At 43.0% G+C, this 16,253-nt stretch overlaps 1 long non-coding RNA gene across 1 annotated transcript in view; it reads left to right on the top strand.

Annotated features, from left to right (window-relative positions):
- LOC101176333 overlaps positions 1 to 16,253 on the top strand; it is a 36,950-nt gene that overhangs the window by 2,473 nt on the left and 18,224 nt on the right. The window contains exon 2 of the long non-coding RNA XR_001113376.2: positions 1,635 to 1,761. This is a non-coding gene — a long non-coding RNA (uncharacterized LOC101176333). The remainder of the gene's footprint in view (positions 1 to 1,634; positions 1,762 to 16,253) is intronic.

Raw genomic sequence — 16,253 nt, 5'->3', positions numbered from 1 at the left:
GGGGAGAGCACTCGTTGGGACTTGGCCTTCCCTGTCCTCCACCTTCCCCTTGGCAGAGCATAGATGATTTGAGGGAGCTGGAGCAGCAGTACCTTACCTGGAACACTTGTTATGTAAAGCCCTCACCTGGAACGCTTGTTGTTTTGTAAAGATAACTACCTCTCACTTTTTTAGGTGTGATTTTTTTTTCTTCTAATTATTCCTCTGGGCTTTCTCTTCTAGATTTGTGCTGTGCACTAGCATGCAATACAAATACTGATGAAAATAAAACTATTGCCCTCCTACCAAATGGTAACAACGCTTACATTTTTCCTCTTTTTCTAATTATAAAAGAAATGCAGCCGGGCGCGGTGGCTCACGCCTGTAATCCCAGCACTTTGGGAGGCCGAGGCGGGCGGATCACGAGGTCAGGAGATCGAGACCATCCTGGCTAACACGGTGAAACCCCGTCTCTACTAAAAAATACAAAAAAAAATTAGCCGGGCGAGGTGGCGGGCGCTTGTAGTCCCAGCTACGCGGGAGGCTGAGGCAGGAGAATGGCGTGAACCCCGGGGGGCGGAGCCTGCAGTGAGCCGAGATCGCGCCACTGCACTCCAGCCTGGGTGAAAGAGCGAGACTCCGTCTCAAAAAAAAAAAAAAAAAAAAAAAGAAATGCATACTGTTTTAAGAATATCAGATCATAGAGATCTTTACATAGTGAAAATCTCCCATGTCTTCCTCTTTGTTCCAAACTCACTCCCTTCTTGGAAGGAATTATTATAGCTTGGTGTTTATTTTTCTGGATGTTTTCTATAAATTTATAAATACATATAAAGTTGGCCAGGTGCAGTCGCTCATGCCTGTAATCCCAACATTTTGGGAGGCTGACTGGGGATAATCCGTTGAGCTCAGAAAGTTGAGGCTGCGGTGAGTTGTGATTATGCCATTGCACTGCCATCTGGGCAACAGAGTGAGACCCTGCCTCCAAAAAAATGAAAAATAAAGAGGAGATAAATACCTGTACAGTTTTTGAACACATTATGTCATACTATATTGTTTTTTATTTTGCTATTTCACAAGCAATATATCATTTACACTATTCCATATCAGTGCATGAGATTTTTTTTTTTTTTTTTTTTTTTGAGATGGAATCTTGCTCTCTCGCCCAGGCTGGAGTGCAATAGCACGATTTCAGCTCACTGCAACCTCTGCCTCCTGGATTCAAGTGATTCTCCTGCCTCAGCCTCCCAAGTAGTTGGGATTACAGGCATGTGCCACTATGCCTGGCTAATTTTTGTATTTTTAGTAGAGACGAGGTTTCACCATGTTGGTCAGGCTAGTCTCGAACTCTTGACCTCAAGTGATCCTCCCGTCTCGGCCTCCCATAGTGTTGGGATTACAGGCGTAAGCCACAGCACCTGGCCTCTATTTTTAATGTCTTAAATATATTCCAAAGAATGGGTATACAAGACTTGTTTCACTGTTTATTCTTTGATAGAAACTTAGATTATTTCTAGTTTCATCATTATTAAAAAATGCAGCAATAAGATTCTTGTACATAACTTATTACACTGATAACTAACTGTTCAGTTTATCTTGCCGCCTTTTAGTCAGAGAATATGTCATGAGTTTAATATTTATGATTTGATTCATAGAGAAATTAATGTTATGACTGGATAAAGACGATTGTGAAGAAACTGCACTTTGAGGTTGTCTATCTCTGTATTCTGATGGAAAAGCGTGGAGTTTAGAAGCATTGCTCGCTCCTTCAGTTTCTAACAAGTCAGTATTCTCATATCAATTTAAATTTAAATGTTTGAATTACCTCCCCTTCCCTGGTTCAGAATAAGTATGTTGTTTTTCTGTTTGTAAAACTTCTGACTCTGAGTTTTTTTCCAGTTGGGCTTTAGAGAGGATAACTCCCATATTGCTGTTGTATCTATTTCTCTTCAGCATCTGGCTGCATGTGATAAAGATCATAGAATTAGACCTGGTCCTGTATGTATTTTGGGACCAAAAATTCAAAGTAATCAACTCAAGATAGGAGTCTACAATTTTAATTCTTAATAAAAGATTTCCTTTGATTTCCCCACACCTTTATGATTCCTAGTGTAGCAGGACAAGCCACAGACAAAACCCCTCAGACACCAAGTTAAAGAAGGAAGCGGTTTATTTGGCTGGGAGCATTGGCAAGACTCCTGTCTCAAGAGCCGAGCTCCCCGAGTGAGCAATTCCTGTCCCTTTTAAGGGCTCACAACTCTAAGGGGGTTCGCTTGAGAGAGTCGTGATTGATTGAGCAAGGAGGGGGTACGTGACTAGGGGATGTATGCACCAGTAGTTACATTGCAACAAAACAGGACAGGGATTTTCACAGTGCTTTTCTATACAGTGTCTATAATCTATAGATAACATAACCGATTAGGTCAGGGGTCGATCTTTAACTACCAGGCCCAGGGTGTGGCGCCGGGCTGTCTGCTTGTGGATTTCATTTCTGCCTTTTAGTTTTTACTTCTTATTTGGAGGCAGAAATTTGGCATGAGACAATATGAGGGGTGGTCTCCTCCCTTACTAGAAGAAATTCACCCATGGGTGAAGCATGTGGTTCTGTTGAATAATGTTTTATTGGAGATCTCCACATCGAGTTTCATGAGGCATACTGTTTCACAGGGTTTTTTTGGTACTGCCTTTCCCTGATTCTATTGGAGAGTAATACTAGCTTCCTAAAATATATTGGGAAATGTTCTCTCTTCTTCTACTTTTGGACAGTATGAAACTCATAATGACAAGTTTTCTTGTGAAAATGCTCTGAAAAAAATGTAGGGTGGGCTGGGCGCAGTGGCCCACACTTGTAATTCCAGCACTTTGGGAGGCCAAGGGAGGCAGATCACGAGGTCAGGAGTTTGAGACCAGCCTGACTGACATGGTGAAACCCCGTCTCTACTAAAAATACAAAAATTAGCCGGGCATGGTGGTGTGTGCCTGTAGTCCCAGCTATTCAGGAGGCTGAAGCAGGAGAATCACTTGAACCCAGGAGGTGGAGGTTGCAGTGAGCCGAGATCGCACCACTGTGCTCAGCCTGGGCGACACAGCAAGTCTCTATCTCAAAAAAAAAAAAAGTGTAGGGTGCCTTTTCCTTTTGTAGTACCTAACATTATTTATCTTGATTGGTATTTACCCCTATACCTGCCAATGGTTCAATGAGCCCCTGTCTTCTACTCTCCAATTGTACCATACTTCAGCCCCTCCTCCCTACTTTCTGGTACTCAGCCCCGTGTTTTTCTCTCCTCACATTCTCAACCCTGTCTCCTTAACATGTGGACTTCCATGCTTTTCCTATATCCTCCCACCATGCACTGCCAGGAGGCTCTGCAGGCTCTAAGCTGGGGCAGCAACACGGTCCCCTCTCTTGGTTTCGGCCTCCAGACCTCAGTCCTGTGCTCGTTGCAGATGCTTCTAGTGTTTGGAAACATCTGGTTCATGTGGTTGGTCTGGCTTCCTATGTGTTTGGTGCCAGAAGGAGTCTGTTTCTTGCTCTTCCACCATACAGAGAAGGCAAAGCTCTGAATTGATTTTGAAATCAATTCTTGGTTATTTCTTTTGGGCTGAAATAAATTGACTATTACTTTGTGATGACATAAATATTGTAGCTTAGTTTGTGGTAGTTAGAATTTCATGTTTATTTATTGTTTCACAGGCCATGCCACTATGCGCAGCTAATGTTTTATTGTTTGGTAGAGGCATGGTCTCACTCTGTGGCCCAGGCTAGTTTCCAATTCCTAGGTTCATACAGTTCTCCCACCTTGGCCTCCCAAAGCACTGGGATTACAGGCATGAGCCACTGTGCTTGGCCAATAGTTAAAATTTTAGATTATTATGTACAGTATTGTGATCAGCCATATTTAACTTATTCACAGACAAGGCTTTAATAAAAGAATTACTTCATGTTAGAATATTTTTCTTTAATTTTTAAAAATTAGTTTTCATTTTTTTTTCTCTAATCTTTTTGTTCTAGCCTCAGTCACTTTTACCCTGAGTTTCCATCCTGGTCAGCAGAGGCAGCTCCATGGTTGATGGACCTGTGGCTCTGTGTACTTGGGGCTCTTACCAAGTAAGACTTTGTGACCAGGAGGGGGCCACAGGCCTCTTTTCAGGACAGAACACCTGTGCCTAAAACAAAGGAAGAGCCCTTCCAGGCCAGGAGTACTTAGCCAAAATCTTTTTGCTTTTGAGGTTTCTTTTTGTTGGTTGGTTTTTTTTTTGTTTGTTTGTTTTTTTGGGACAGGGTCTCACTCTGTGGCCCAGGCCAGAGTACAGTTGGGTGATCTTGGCTCACTGCAACCTCTGCCTCCTGGGTTCAAATGACTCTCTTGCCTCAGCCTCTCAAGTAGCTGGGTTTACAGGCTCACACCACCGTGCCCTGATAATTTTTGTATTTTTAATAGAGATGGAGTTTCACCATGTTGGCCAGGCTAGTCTTGAACTCCTGACCTCAGGTGATCCGCCTGCCACGGCCTCCCAAAGTGCTGGGATCAAGGGCATTAGCAACTGTGCCTGGTGAGTTTTTGAATCTTTATCCATCATTGGACACAATAAATATCCAGATACACAGATGTTTCCCGACACGTCTATGAGTTTAGAGATTGGACATTTCTTTTTCCAGTGATCCTCGTTCTTGACCTTCTCATTTAAGGTGTTGCCATCTCCCAGCAGCAGACACAAGATCTCCTTAAGCTCTGTTGGTGTAGAGAGAGGGTCTTTGTAAAGCACCAAGTATACACTGTGAGTATTTCAAGGTGCATCCACATTTCTCTGTCTCTTCCAGGCCAGTACTTGGAGAGACCAGGAAGCCAAGAGTTTCCTCAAAGAATGGGGATTCCTTGGAAGCGAGATTCATTTTTAGTCAAGAAAGACGAATCACACGCGGTCAAAAGCAATTGCCCAGGGTCTCAAGAACAGAGCCAGAAAGAAGAGCTGGGGCTGGTGGGATTGTGGGGGTCCTCTCTCCCACTTGAAAAGCTACTGCTGCCTGCCGACGCTCTCAAGAAAAGACCTCTCTGGGCTCCAGCACCTAAAACAGGCAAAACTGGGAGAATGCTTCTCTCTTCTGTGTCACAGATGTCCTAGATAGAGAAAACCTGTATATCTGAATGACCAAAGAAAATGATGAGAAAAAATGCAAAATCTGTGCCAGGTCATTCAGTGTCTGGTTGGGGCTCTGGGGTGTACGTACATTCCAAGAAGATTGAAGGGTGCTGAGCCTGCAGGAAATGTCCGCCAAACCTGCGTCTCACACGTGGAGTATGACTGCCCATCCAGGTTCATGATGCAGAACTGTCTTTAAAAGGCGACTGCAGATATGGAGAGAGGGATTTCTAACCCTGATAGAACATGACCAGCTGTCCCGCTGGGGAAAGCCGCATCCACCAGTGACATGCTGCCTAACCTGGCCCAGACCACACTCTACTACCTAAGGAATAAGCCCCACATTTGCTCTTTTTGGGTAAAGGGAGAGGGTGAGAGAGGAGAGGAGTGTCCGCACAGACTTGAGAAGACTGCAGATCCAGATGACCTCCCTTGCTGATCAGAATATTAAAGACTGATGTATGGAAACAATGATCCCGTAGCAGATAAGCTTCTACAGCAGGCTTCAACCATGCATCACCTGGACCCACTGGCAGAGAAGTCTGCCCGCCGTCTATGTTGATGGTCTGGGGGATACAATTACTGAGACAGATTTAAGAAATGATCTCTACCTGTTGGCGAGATCCGGATGGTCACTGTTGTGCAGAGACAGCAGTGTGCTCTCATCAGCTTTCCACAGGGCAGGCTGCGGAAATGTACATTGTACATTGATTGTCATGGCTGCAGACTCACCGTCAAATGGGGGAAGATTCCAAGCCTTCAAGGAAACCTTGAAGAGTGGTCACGGGGGACCCTCATTCACCGCTGTGCCTTCTGTTCCTAGATTTATTTCAGTTGTTAAGCATTCATAGCCATTTGTCTGCGCATCTCATGCCCTAATGTTTTTGCTGTAGATAAATGATGGAATGAGCTGAGCTGCCAGGCTTCCTGAAGTGATTCTTGGATGCTGGGTCATGTGCTTAGGGGCCCCAATGGGACTAAACTGGAAGGAGCGAGAATAGGACAGAACCCAACCCCTGATGAGTGGGCACTGGTAATCTGGCCTCATGACCACAGGACACACTGTTCCCAGGGCACAGACACCCTGGGCTTTGGTTGGGTCTTGGCCTCCAGGTAGGGCCTGGTGGGCAGCAGGCAGCGACTCCTGAGACACTACTGTGATTCTTGGTGGTAGCTGTGGTAAAACACCTGTAGGGCTGGAGTTTAGTGTGAGATTCAGCAGGAGCTGTGGCCTCTCCCAGTGACAATGTGTCACTCCCACTCACCAGCACCCATGCCCACAGGCCATGGCCTCTGCCTAACCAAACCCCTGCCAAGTCACCCATCCATGGAGCAGCTCCCATGCAGCAAAGTCAGGCTCTTACCTCCACCTCCAGGGCACAGACAGGGGCAGCTCTGTCTCACTGTAAGGCAATGAGGAGAGCTGAGGACCCGGACCAGGCTGGGGGCCATCCCGTTTCCCGAGCAGGCCTCAGTGAAGGACCAGTCCCATCCTCATCCAACCCAGGTCTCAGCCCAGGAGCCTGCATAGGGAAGAAAGGACAGACAGAGCCTCCATGCTGGCTGACACTCAGGAGGGGCCGGGGCAAGAGAGCAGAGGGAGCGCAGGGCCAGGCAGGGGCTGCTGAGGATCCATGGGGGCTCAGGCTGCACAGTGGGGCTGCCCCTCCTGGGCTGCAGGCAGCATCCGCTATGGGAGCTGAGAAAGTCCAGTCCTGAGATGGGACAGTGCTGCCCAGGGGTGTGTGGCTGGGCCCTGACAACAGTCTCCCCAAAAGTGACCACATCACCAGGCTCAGTTCCAGGAAGGCTGAGAAATGCCCAGTACACCGAGGATGCACCTGGAGCCCATCCTGTCTTAATAGACTCTGACCATCCCGTGTCCACCTGCCTCTCCTGCATGTCGGCCACCATGCCTTCCCTTTTCCTCATTTCTCCATCGTGTCTGACCCAGAGGCTGTGACCCTCTCTCCAGCCACAGTGGCCCTTCTTTTACCCTTGTCCTGTCAGAGCTCCTAAGCAAGACTCCCCAGATCCATCCACAGGCCTGCCTGGTCCAATTACTCATTGCTTTGCTGTGCACTGCTGGGGTGGCACGACAGGCAGTGAGGGTGACTGAGGGCCCCACAGGTGGCCAGCCTGGCCCTTTACCCCATCACTAGCCTCAGGGGGTTCTCAGGGCTGTCAGCCAGCAGCCCTGGCTTGGGGCACCTGGCTGTCCTCCTCCCTCTGTTCTTTTCTGACTCAGCCTCGCCCACATGTCCTCTGTCCATGGGGCTGACCAAGCCAGCAGGGAGCAGGTTCCCAGAGGGTGCTGCTGAGCTTTGGGGACCAACCAAGACTCCTCTGCTGAGGGCGTCCCAGGTGAGTCGCTGCCCCTGGTTCTATGTCATCTGCTGTCCTCTTCACTACCATCCTCCCCCACCCCCGGCCAACTCCATGCAGATGCATCCCCGAGTCACCAGTCTCAGGGTCCTCTGTTGTGGGATGGAGATTACTGTACCTGCTGTACACATTCATATTTATTGTGTGAAATATAGAATCTAAAGTAAATGAGGACTTTGATTTGCATTTTCCTGATGACTACTGATGTTAAGCACTTGTTAGCCATTTTTATATCTTTTTTAAAAGATAAATGTCTATTCAGGTTCTTTCCTTGTTTTTAAATTAGGTTGTTAGATTTTGGTGAGTTTTCTCTCTCTTTCTTTTTTATTCAGTTGTCTGGGCTTCTTATGTATTTTGATATTACCCCTTATGAGAGATATTGTTAGCAAATATTTTCTCCAAGTTCATAAGCTGCTTTTAAATTTCATTGATTGATTTCTCCTGTACAGAAGATTTAGGGTTAGATGTACTCTTACTTGTATTTTTGTTTTTTTGTTGCTTGTGCTTTTAATGTCCTATTTAATAAATTATTATCTGAACCAATGTCAAGGAGCTTTTGCCCTGTGTTTTATTCCAGGAGTTTTATAGTTTTTGGTTAAATAACAATGGGATATCACCTCCCATCTGTTAGGATGGCTGTTATAAAAAGGATAAGAGATAACAAGTGTTGGTGATGGTATGGAGAGAAGGGAACCTTTGTACACTGCTGGTTAGAATTTAAGTTAGTACAGCCATTATGGAAAACAGTATGAAGGTTCCTGAAAATCTAAAACTAGAACTACCATATGGTTCACCAATGCCTCTTATAAATTATATATCAACAGGAAATGAAATGAGCATTTTGTAGAAATATCTGCACTCCCCTCTTCCCCATGCCCCACCACAGCATCGTTCCCAACAGCCAAGCTATGGGATCAAGTTGCTGTGCACTGATGGACAAGTGGAGAAAAAAAATGTGGGGGAGGTGTTTGTGTGTGTGTGTGTGTGTGTGTGTGTATAATATATCATATAATATTTTTCAGCTTCTAAAAAGGAGAAGATACTGCCATTTTTAATAACATAAATGAACCTGGGGGATATTAAGCTAAGGAAAATAACTTAGGGAGAGAGAAAAATACTGCATAATTTTTGTTATATATAAAATCTTTAAAAAGATTAAATACATAGAGACAGGATAGAATGATGACTGGGGGAAAAGAGACACAAGTCAACATTTCAAGTCAACATAAAATAAATGAATCTGGAGGACTAAAGTACAGTTTAAAGGTTATAGTTACTATTTTTATACGATATACCGGTAATTTTTGAACAGGGTAAACTTTAGGTGCTTTGACACCAAAAGGAAACTACATGAGTTCATGCACATGTTAAATTGTTTTACTGTAGTCATCATTGATATGTGTATATATATATATAATTATGGGCTCATTAAATTTAAATATTATAAATAGGTAACAAAGAATAAAGTTAATTGGAAAACTGCCTCATTAGACTTGATTTCGTCTAAACGACAAATTGAAACTACCTCCTAAGTGTTAGTACTTGCACATCATATACACTTCTTATATTGGAAATATGTTTAAGGAAAAGGAATTATAAATTTTAATAAACACAAAATGACATAGTAAATGCAAAATGGTAGAAAGAGATGAAAATCTGATTAATCAGAGTGGTTAATGCTTAGATATAATTAATGATGTGTTATGTGCAATTTCAAGCCATTTACACATAGATTTAATACCAAAGAGTTTAATGTGTACACAGAAATTAAATAAAAAATTGATACATTTACAATATTAATTGATATTAAAATGATCATGGAAATCAACTGTCTGGTATAGAAAAAATAAGGAGTCTTAAGTGACTAATAGGAAGTTTGAAACTTTATTGGAAAGTTAATTAAGTGGAGAAGTGATCAGCATTTTTGAGCACTAAAAAGAGGATGGACATAATTTTCCAGTACCAAGAAAATCATTTAATATTGCAAACTTTTAAACCTAAATTAGTGTCTTTAACTTCACAAAGGCAGAAATCCTATAAGCAATGTTTCTTGAACACTGTAAAATGACAATAAAAATTAAAAGTGTAACCAACAAGTAACATGTAGCCACATGCAAATTTCTTTTCAGATTGTTTTATTATTTTTTAATTTTATGTGAACTTTTATTTCAATAGGTTTTTGGGGAACAGGTGGTGTTTGGTTACAGGGATAAGTTTTTTTGTTGTTGTTTTTTTTTTTTTTTTTTTTTTTTTTGAGATGGAGTCTCGCTCTGTCGCCCAGGCTGGAGTGCAGTGGTGAGATCTCGGCTCACTGCGAGCTCCGCCTTCCGGATTCACGCCGTTCTCCTGCCTTAGCCTCCCGAGTAGTTGGGACTACAGGTGCCCGCCACCACACCTGGCTAATTTTTTTGTATTTTTAGTAGAGACGGCGTTTCACTGTGTTGGCCAAGATGGTCTCAATCTCCTGACCTCCTGATCCGCCCGCCTCGGCCTCCCAAAGTGCTGGGATTACAGGCGTGAGCCACTGCGCCTGTAATAAGTTTTTCTGTGGTAATTTCTGAGATTTTGGTGCACCCATCACCTGAGCAGGGTACACTGTACCCAATGCGTAGTCTTTTATTCCTAAGATTGTTTTAAATGACATCTAGATTAAATAGAAAATTCAAACAGGTTACTTTAACAGCACCAGTGAAATGCTGAGGAAGCTTTGTGACTGAAACCAAAAGACCTGAATTTATATATTCAATTCTACTAATTAACATTCTTAATTTTATAGAAGAACAGCAATTCAGCCCATGTGCAGGAGTTATGCATTAAAGTGGAACATGATCACTTCAGATATTTGTCCAAAACATAAAAATTCTCCCAAGTATTAAGAAAATATGGGAGCAAAGATGGCCGAATAGGAACAGCTCTGGTCTACAGCTCCCAGCATGAGTGGCACAGAAGACGGGTGATTTCTGCATTTCCGTTTGAGGTACCGGGTTCATCTCACTAGGGAGTGCCAAACAGTGGGTGCAGGACAGTCAGTGCAGCGCACCGTGCGCGAGCCGAAGCAGGGCGAGGCATTGCCTCACTCGGGAAGCACAAACGGTCAGGGAGTTCCCTTTCCTAGTCAAAGAAAGGGGTAACAGACGGCACCTGGAAAATCGGGTCAGTCCCACCCTAATACTGCGCTTTTCCAACGGGCCTGGAAAACGACACACCAGGAGATTGTGTCCCGCAACTGGCTCGGAGGGTCCTATGCCCACGGAATCTCGCTGATTGCTAGCACAGCAGTCTGAGATCAAACTGCAAGGTGGCAGTGAGGCTGGGGGAGGGGTGCCCACCATTGCCCAGGCTTGCTTAGGCAAACAAAGCAGCCAGGAAGCTCGAACTGGGTGGAGCCCACCACAGCTCAGGGAGGCCTGCCTGCCTCTGTAGGCTCCACCTCTGGGGGCAGGGCACAGACAAAAATTCAGCAGGAAACTCTGCAGACTTAAATGTCCCTGACTAACAGCTTTGAAGAGAGTAGTGGTTCTCCCAGCATGCAGCTGGATATCTGAGAATGGATAGACTGCTTCTTAAAGTGGGTCCCTGACCTCCAAGCAGCCTAACTGGGAGGCACCCGCCAGTAGGGACAGACTGACACCTCACTCGGCCAGGTACTCCTCTGAGACAAAACTTCCAGAGGAACTATCAGACAGCTGAATTTGTGGTCTCACGAAAATCCACTGTTCTGCAGCCACCACTGCTGACACTCAGCCAAACAGGGTCTGGAGTGGACCTCTAGCAAACTCCAACAGACCTGCAGCTGAGGGTCCTGTCTGGTAGAAGGAAAACTAACAAACAGAAAGGACATACACACCAAAAACCCATCTGTACATCACCATCATCAAAGACCAAAAGTAGATAAAACCACAAAGATGGGGAAAAAACAGAGCAGAAAAACTGTAAAAAGCAGAGCACCTCTCCTCCTCCAAAGGAACGCAGTTCCTCACCAGCATCAGAACAAAGCTGGATGGAGAATGATTTTGACGAGTTGAGAGAAGAAGGCTTCAGACGATCAAACTACTCCGAGCTACGGGAGGAAATTCAAAACAATAGCAAAGAAGTTAAAAACTTTGAAAAAAAATTAGACGAATGGATAACTAGAATAACCAATGGAGAGAAGGGCTTAAAGGAGCTGATGGAGCTGAAAGCCAAGTTTTGAGAACTACGCGAAGATTGCAGAAGCCTCGGGAGCCGATGCGATCAACTGGAAGAAAGGGTATCAGTGAAGGTAGATGAAATGAATGAAATGAAGTGAGAAGGGAAGTTTAGAGAAAAAAGAATAAAAAGAAATGAACAAAGCCTCCAAGAAATTTGGGACTATGTGAAAAGACCAAATCTACGTCTGATTGTTGTACCTGAAAATGATGGGGAGAATGGAACCAAGTTGGAAAACACTCTGCAAGATATTATCCAGGAGAACTTCCCCAATCTAGCAAGGCAGGCCAACATTCGGATTCAAGAAATACAGAGAACGCCACAAAGATACTCCTTGAGAAGAGCAACTCCAAGACACATAATTGTCAAATTCACCAAAGTTGAAATGAAGGAAAAAATGTTAAGGGCACCAGACAGAAAGGTCGGGTTACCCACAAAGGGAAGCCCATCAGACTAACAGCTGATCTCTCGGCAGAAACTCTACAAGCCAGAAGAGAGTGGGGGCCGATATTCAACATTCTTAAAGAAAGGAATTTTCAACCCAGAATTTCATATCCAGCCAAAGTAAGCTTCATAAGTGAAGGAGAAATAAAATACTTTACAGACAAGCAAATGCTGAGTGATTTTGTCACCACCAGGCCTGCCCTAAAACTGCTCCTGAAGGAAGCACTAAACATGGAAAGGAACAACCGGTACCAGCCACTGCAAAAACATGCCAAATTATAAAGACCATCGAGGCTAGGAAGAAACTGCATCAACTAACGAGCAAAATAACCAACTAACATCATAATGACAGGATCAAATTCACACATAACAATATTAACTTTAAATGTAAATGGGCTAAATGCTCCAATTAAAAGACACAGACTGGCAAACTGGATAAGGAGTCAAGACCCATCAGTGTGCTGTATTCAGGAAACCCATCTCACGTGCAGAGACACACATAGGCTCAAAATAAAGGGATGGAGGAAGATCTATCAAGCAAATGGAAAACAAAAAAAGGCAGGGGTTGCAATCCTAGTCTCTGATAAAATAGCAAAGTTCAAAAAGCAAAGATCAAAAGAGACAAAGAAGGCCATTACATAATGGTAAAGGGATCAATTCAACAAGAAGAGCTAACTATCCTAAATATATATGCACCCAACACAGGAGCACCCAGATTCATAAAGCAAGTCCTGAGTGACCTACAAAGGGACTTAAACTCCCACACAATAATAGTGAGAGATTTTAACTCCCCACTGTCAACATTAGATAGATCAACAGGACAGAAAGTTAACAAGGATATCCAGGAATTGAACTCAGCTCTGCACAAAGTGGACCTAATAGACATCTACAGAACTCTCCACCCCAAATCAACAGAATATACATTTTTTTCATCACCACACCACACCTATTCCAAAATTGACCACATAGTTGGAAGTAAAGCTCTCCTCAGCAAATGTAAAAGAACAGAAATTATAACAAACTGTCTCTCAGACCACAGTGCAATCAAACTAGAACTCAGGATTAAGAAACTCACTCAAAACCACTCAACTACATGGAAACTGAACAACCTGCTCCTGAATGACTACTGGGTACATAATGAAATGAAGACAGAAATAAAGATGTTCTTTGAAACCATCGAGAACAAAGACACAACATACCAGAATCTCTGGGACACATTCAAAGCAGTGTGTAGAGGGAAATTTATAGCACTAAATGCCCACAAGAGAAAGCAGGAAAGATCAAAAATTGACACCCTAACATCACAATTAAAAGAACTAGAAGAGCAAGAGCAAACACATTCAAAAGCTAGCAGAAGGCTAGAAATAACTAAAATCAGAGCAGAACTGAAGGAAATAGAGACACAAAAAACCCTTCAAAAAATTAATGAATCCAGGAGGTGGTTTTTTGAAAAGATCAACAAAATTGATAGACCACTAGCAAGACTAATAAAGAAGAAAAGAGGGAAGAATCAAATAGATGCAATAAAAAATGAAAAAGGGGTTATCACCACCGATCCCACAGAAATACAATCTACTATCAGAGAATACTACAAACACCTCTACACAAATAAACTAGAAAATCTAGAAGAAATGGATAAATTCCTCGACAAATACACCCTCCCAAGACTAAACCAGGAAGAAGTTGAATCTCTGAATAGACCAGTAACAGGCTCTGAAATTGTGGCAATAATCAATAGCTTACCAACCAGAAAGAGTCCAGGACCTGATGGATTCACAGCCGAATTCTACCAGAGGTACAAGGAGGAACTGGTACCATTCCTTCTGAAACTATTCCAATCAATAGAAAAAGAGGGAATCCTCCCTAACACATTTTATGAGGCCAGCATCGTCCTGATACCAAAGCCTGGCAGAGACATAACCAAAAAAGAGAATTTCAGACCAATATCCTTGATGAACATTGATGCAAAAATCCTCAATAAAATACTGGCAAATCGAATCCAGCAGCACATCAAAAAGCTTTTACACCATGATCAAGTGGGCTTCATCCCTGGGATGCAAGGCTGGTTCAACATATGCAAATCAATAAATGTAATCCAGCATATAAACAGAACCAAAGACAAAAATCACATGATTATCTCAATAGATGCAGAAAAGGCCTTTGACAAAATTCAACAACCCTTCATGCTAAAAACTCTCAATACATTAGGTATTGATGGGACGTATCTCAAAATAATAAGAGCTATCTATGACAAACCCACAGCCAATATCATACTGAATGGGCAAAAACTGGAAGCATTCCCTTTGAAAACTGGCACAAGACAGGGATGCCCTCTCTCACCACTCCTATTCAACATAGTGCTGGAAGTTCTGGCCAGGGCAATTCGGCAGGAGAAGGAAATAACTGGTATTCAATTAGGAAAAGAGGAAGTCAAATTGTCCCTGTTTGCAGATGACATGATTGTATATCTAGAAAACCCCATTGTCTCAGCCCAAAATCTCCTTAAGCTGATAAGCAACTTCAGCAAAGTCTCAGGATACAAAATCAATGTACAAAAATCACAAGCATTGTACACCAATCACAGACAAACAGAGAGACAAATCATGAGTGAACTCCCATTCACAATTTCTTCAAAGAGAATAAAATACCTAGGAATCCAACTTACAAGGGATGTGAAGGGCCTCTTCAAGGAGAACTACAAACCACTGCTCAATGAAATAAAAGAGGATACAAACAAATGGAAGAACATTCCATGCTCATGGGTTGGAAGAATCAGTATCATGAAAATGGCCATACTGCCCAAGGTAATTTATAGATTCAATGCCATCCCCATCAAGCTACCAATGACTTTCTTCACAGAATTGGAAAAAACTACTTTAAAGATCACATGGAACTAAAAAAAGAGCCCGCATCGCCAAGTCAATCCTAAGCCAAAAGAACAAAGCTGGAGGCATCACACTACCTGACTTCAAACTATACTACAAGGCTACAGTAACCAAAACAGCATGGTACTGGTACTACAACAGAGACATAGATCAATGGAACAGAACAGAGCCCTCAGAAATAATGCCTCATATTTACAACTATCTGATATTTGACAAACCTGACGAAAACAAGCAATGGGGAAAGGATTCCCTATTTAATAAATGGTGCTGGGAAAACTGGCTAGCCATATGTAGAAAGCTGAAACTGGATCCCTTCCTTACCCCTTATACAAAAATTAATTCAAGATGGATTAAAGACTTACAAGTTAGACCTAAAACCGTAAAAACCATAGAAGAAAGCCTAGGCAATACCATTCAGGACATAGGCGTGGACAAGGACTTCATGTCTAAAACACTAAAAGCAATGGCAACAAAAGCCAAAATTGACAAATGGGATCTAATTAAACCAAAGAGCTTCTGCACAGCAAAAGAAACTACCATCAGAGTGAACAGGCAACCTACAGAATGGGAGAAAATTTTTGCAACCTACTCATCTGTCAGAGGGCTAATATCCAGAATCTACAATGAACTCAAACAAATTTACAAGAAAAAAACAAACAACCCCATCGAAAAGTGGGTGAAGGACATGAACAGACACTTCTCAAAAGAAGACATTTATGCAGCCAAAAAACACATGGAAAAATGCTCATCATCACTGGCCATCAGAGAAATGCAAATCAAAACCACAGTGAGATACCATCTCACACCAGTTAGAATGGCCATCATTAAAAAGTCAGGAAACAACAGGTGCTGGAGAGGATGTGGAGAAATAGGAACACTTTTACACTGTTGGTGGGACTGTAAACTAGTTCAACCATTGTGGAAGTCAGTGTGGCGATTCTTCAGGGATCTAGAACTAGAAATACCATTTGACCCAGCCATCCCATTACTGGGTATATACCCAAAGGACTATAAATCATGCTACTATAAAGACAGATGCACACGTATGTTTGTTGCGGCACTATTCACAATAGCAAAGACTTGGAACCAACCCAAACGTCCAACAACGATAGACTGGATTAAGAAAATGTGGCACATATACACCATGGAATACCATGCAGCCATAAAAAATGATGAGTTCATGTCGTTTGTAGGGACATGGATGAAACTGGAAAACATCATTCTCAGTAA

Source organism: Nomascus leucogenys, chromosome 17 (assembly GCF_006542625.1).
Source record: "Nomascus leucogenys isolate Asia chromosome 17, Asia_NLE_v1, whole genome shotgun sequence".
NCBI lineage: Eukaryota > Metazoa > Chordata > Mammalia > Primates > Hylobatidae > Nomascus > Nomascus leucogenys.
The sequence above is the reverse complement of the archived record's forward strand: the minus strand, read 5'-3'. Positions and strand labels throughout refer to the sequence as shown.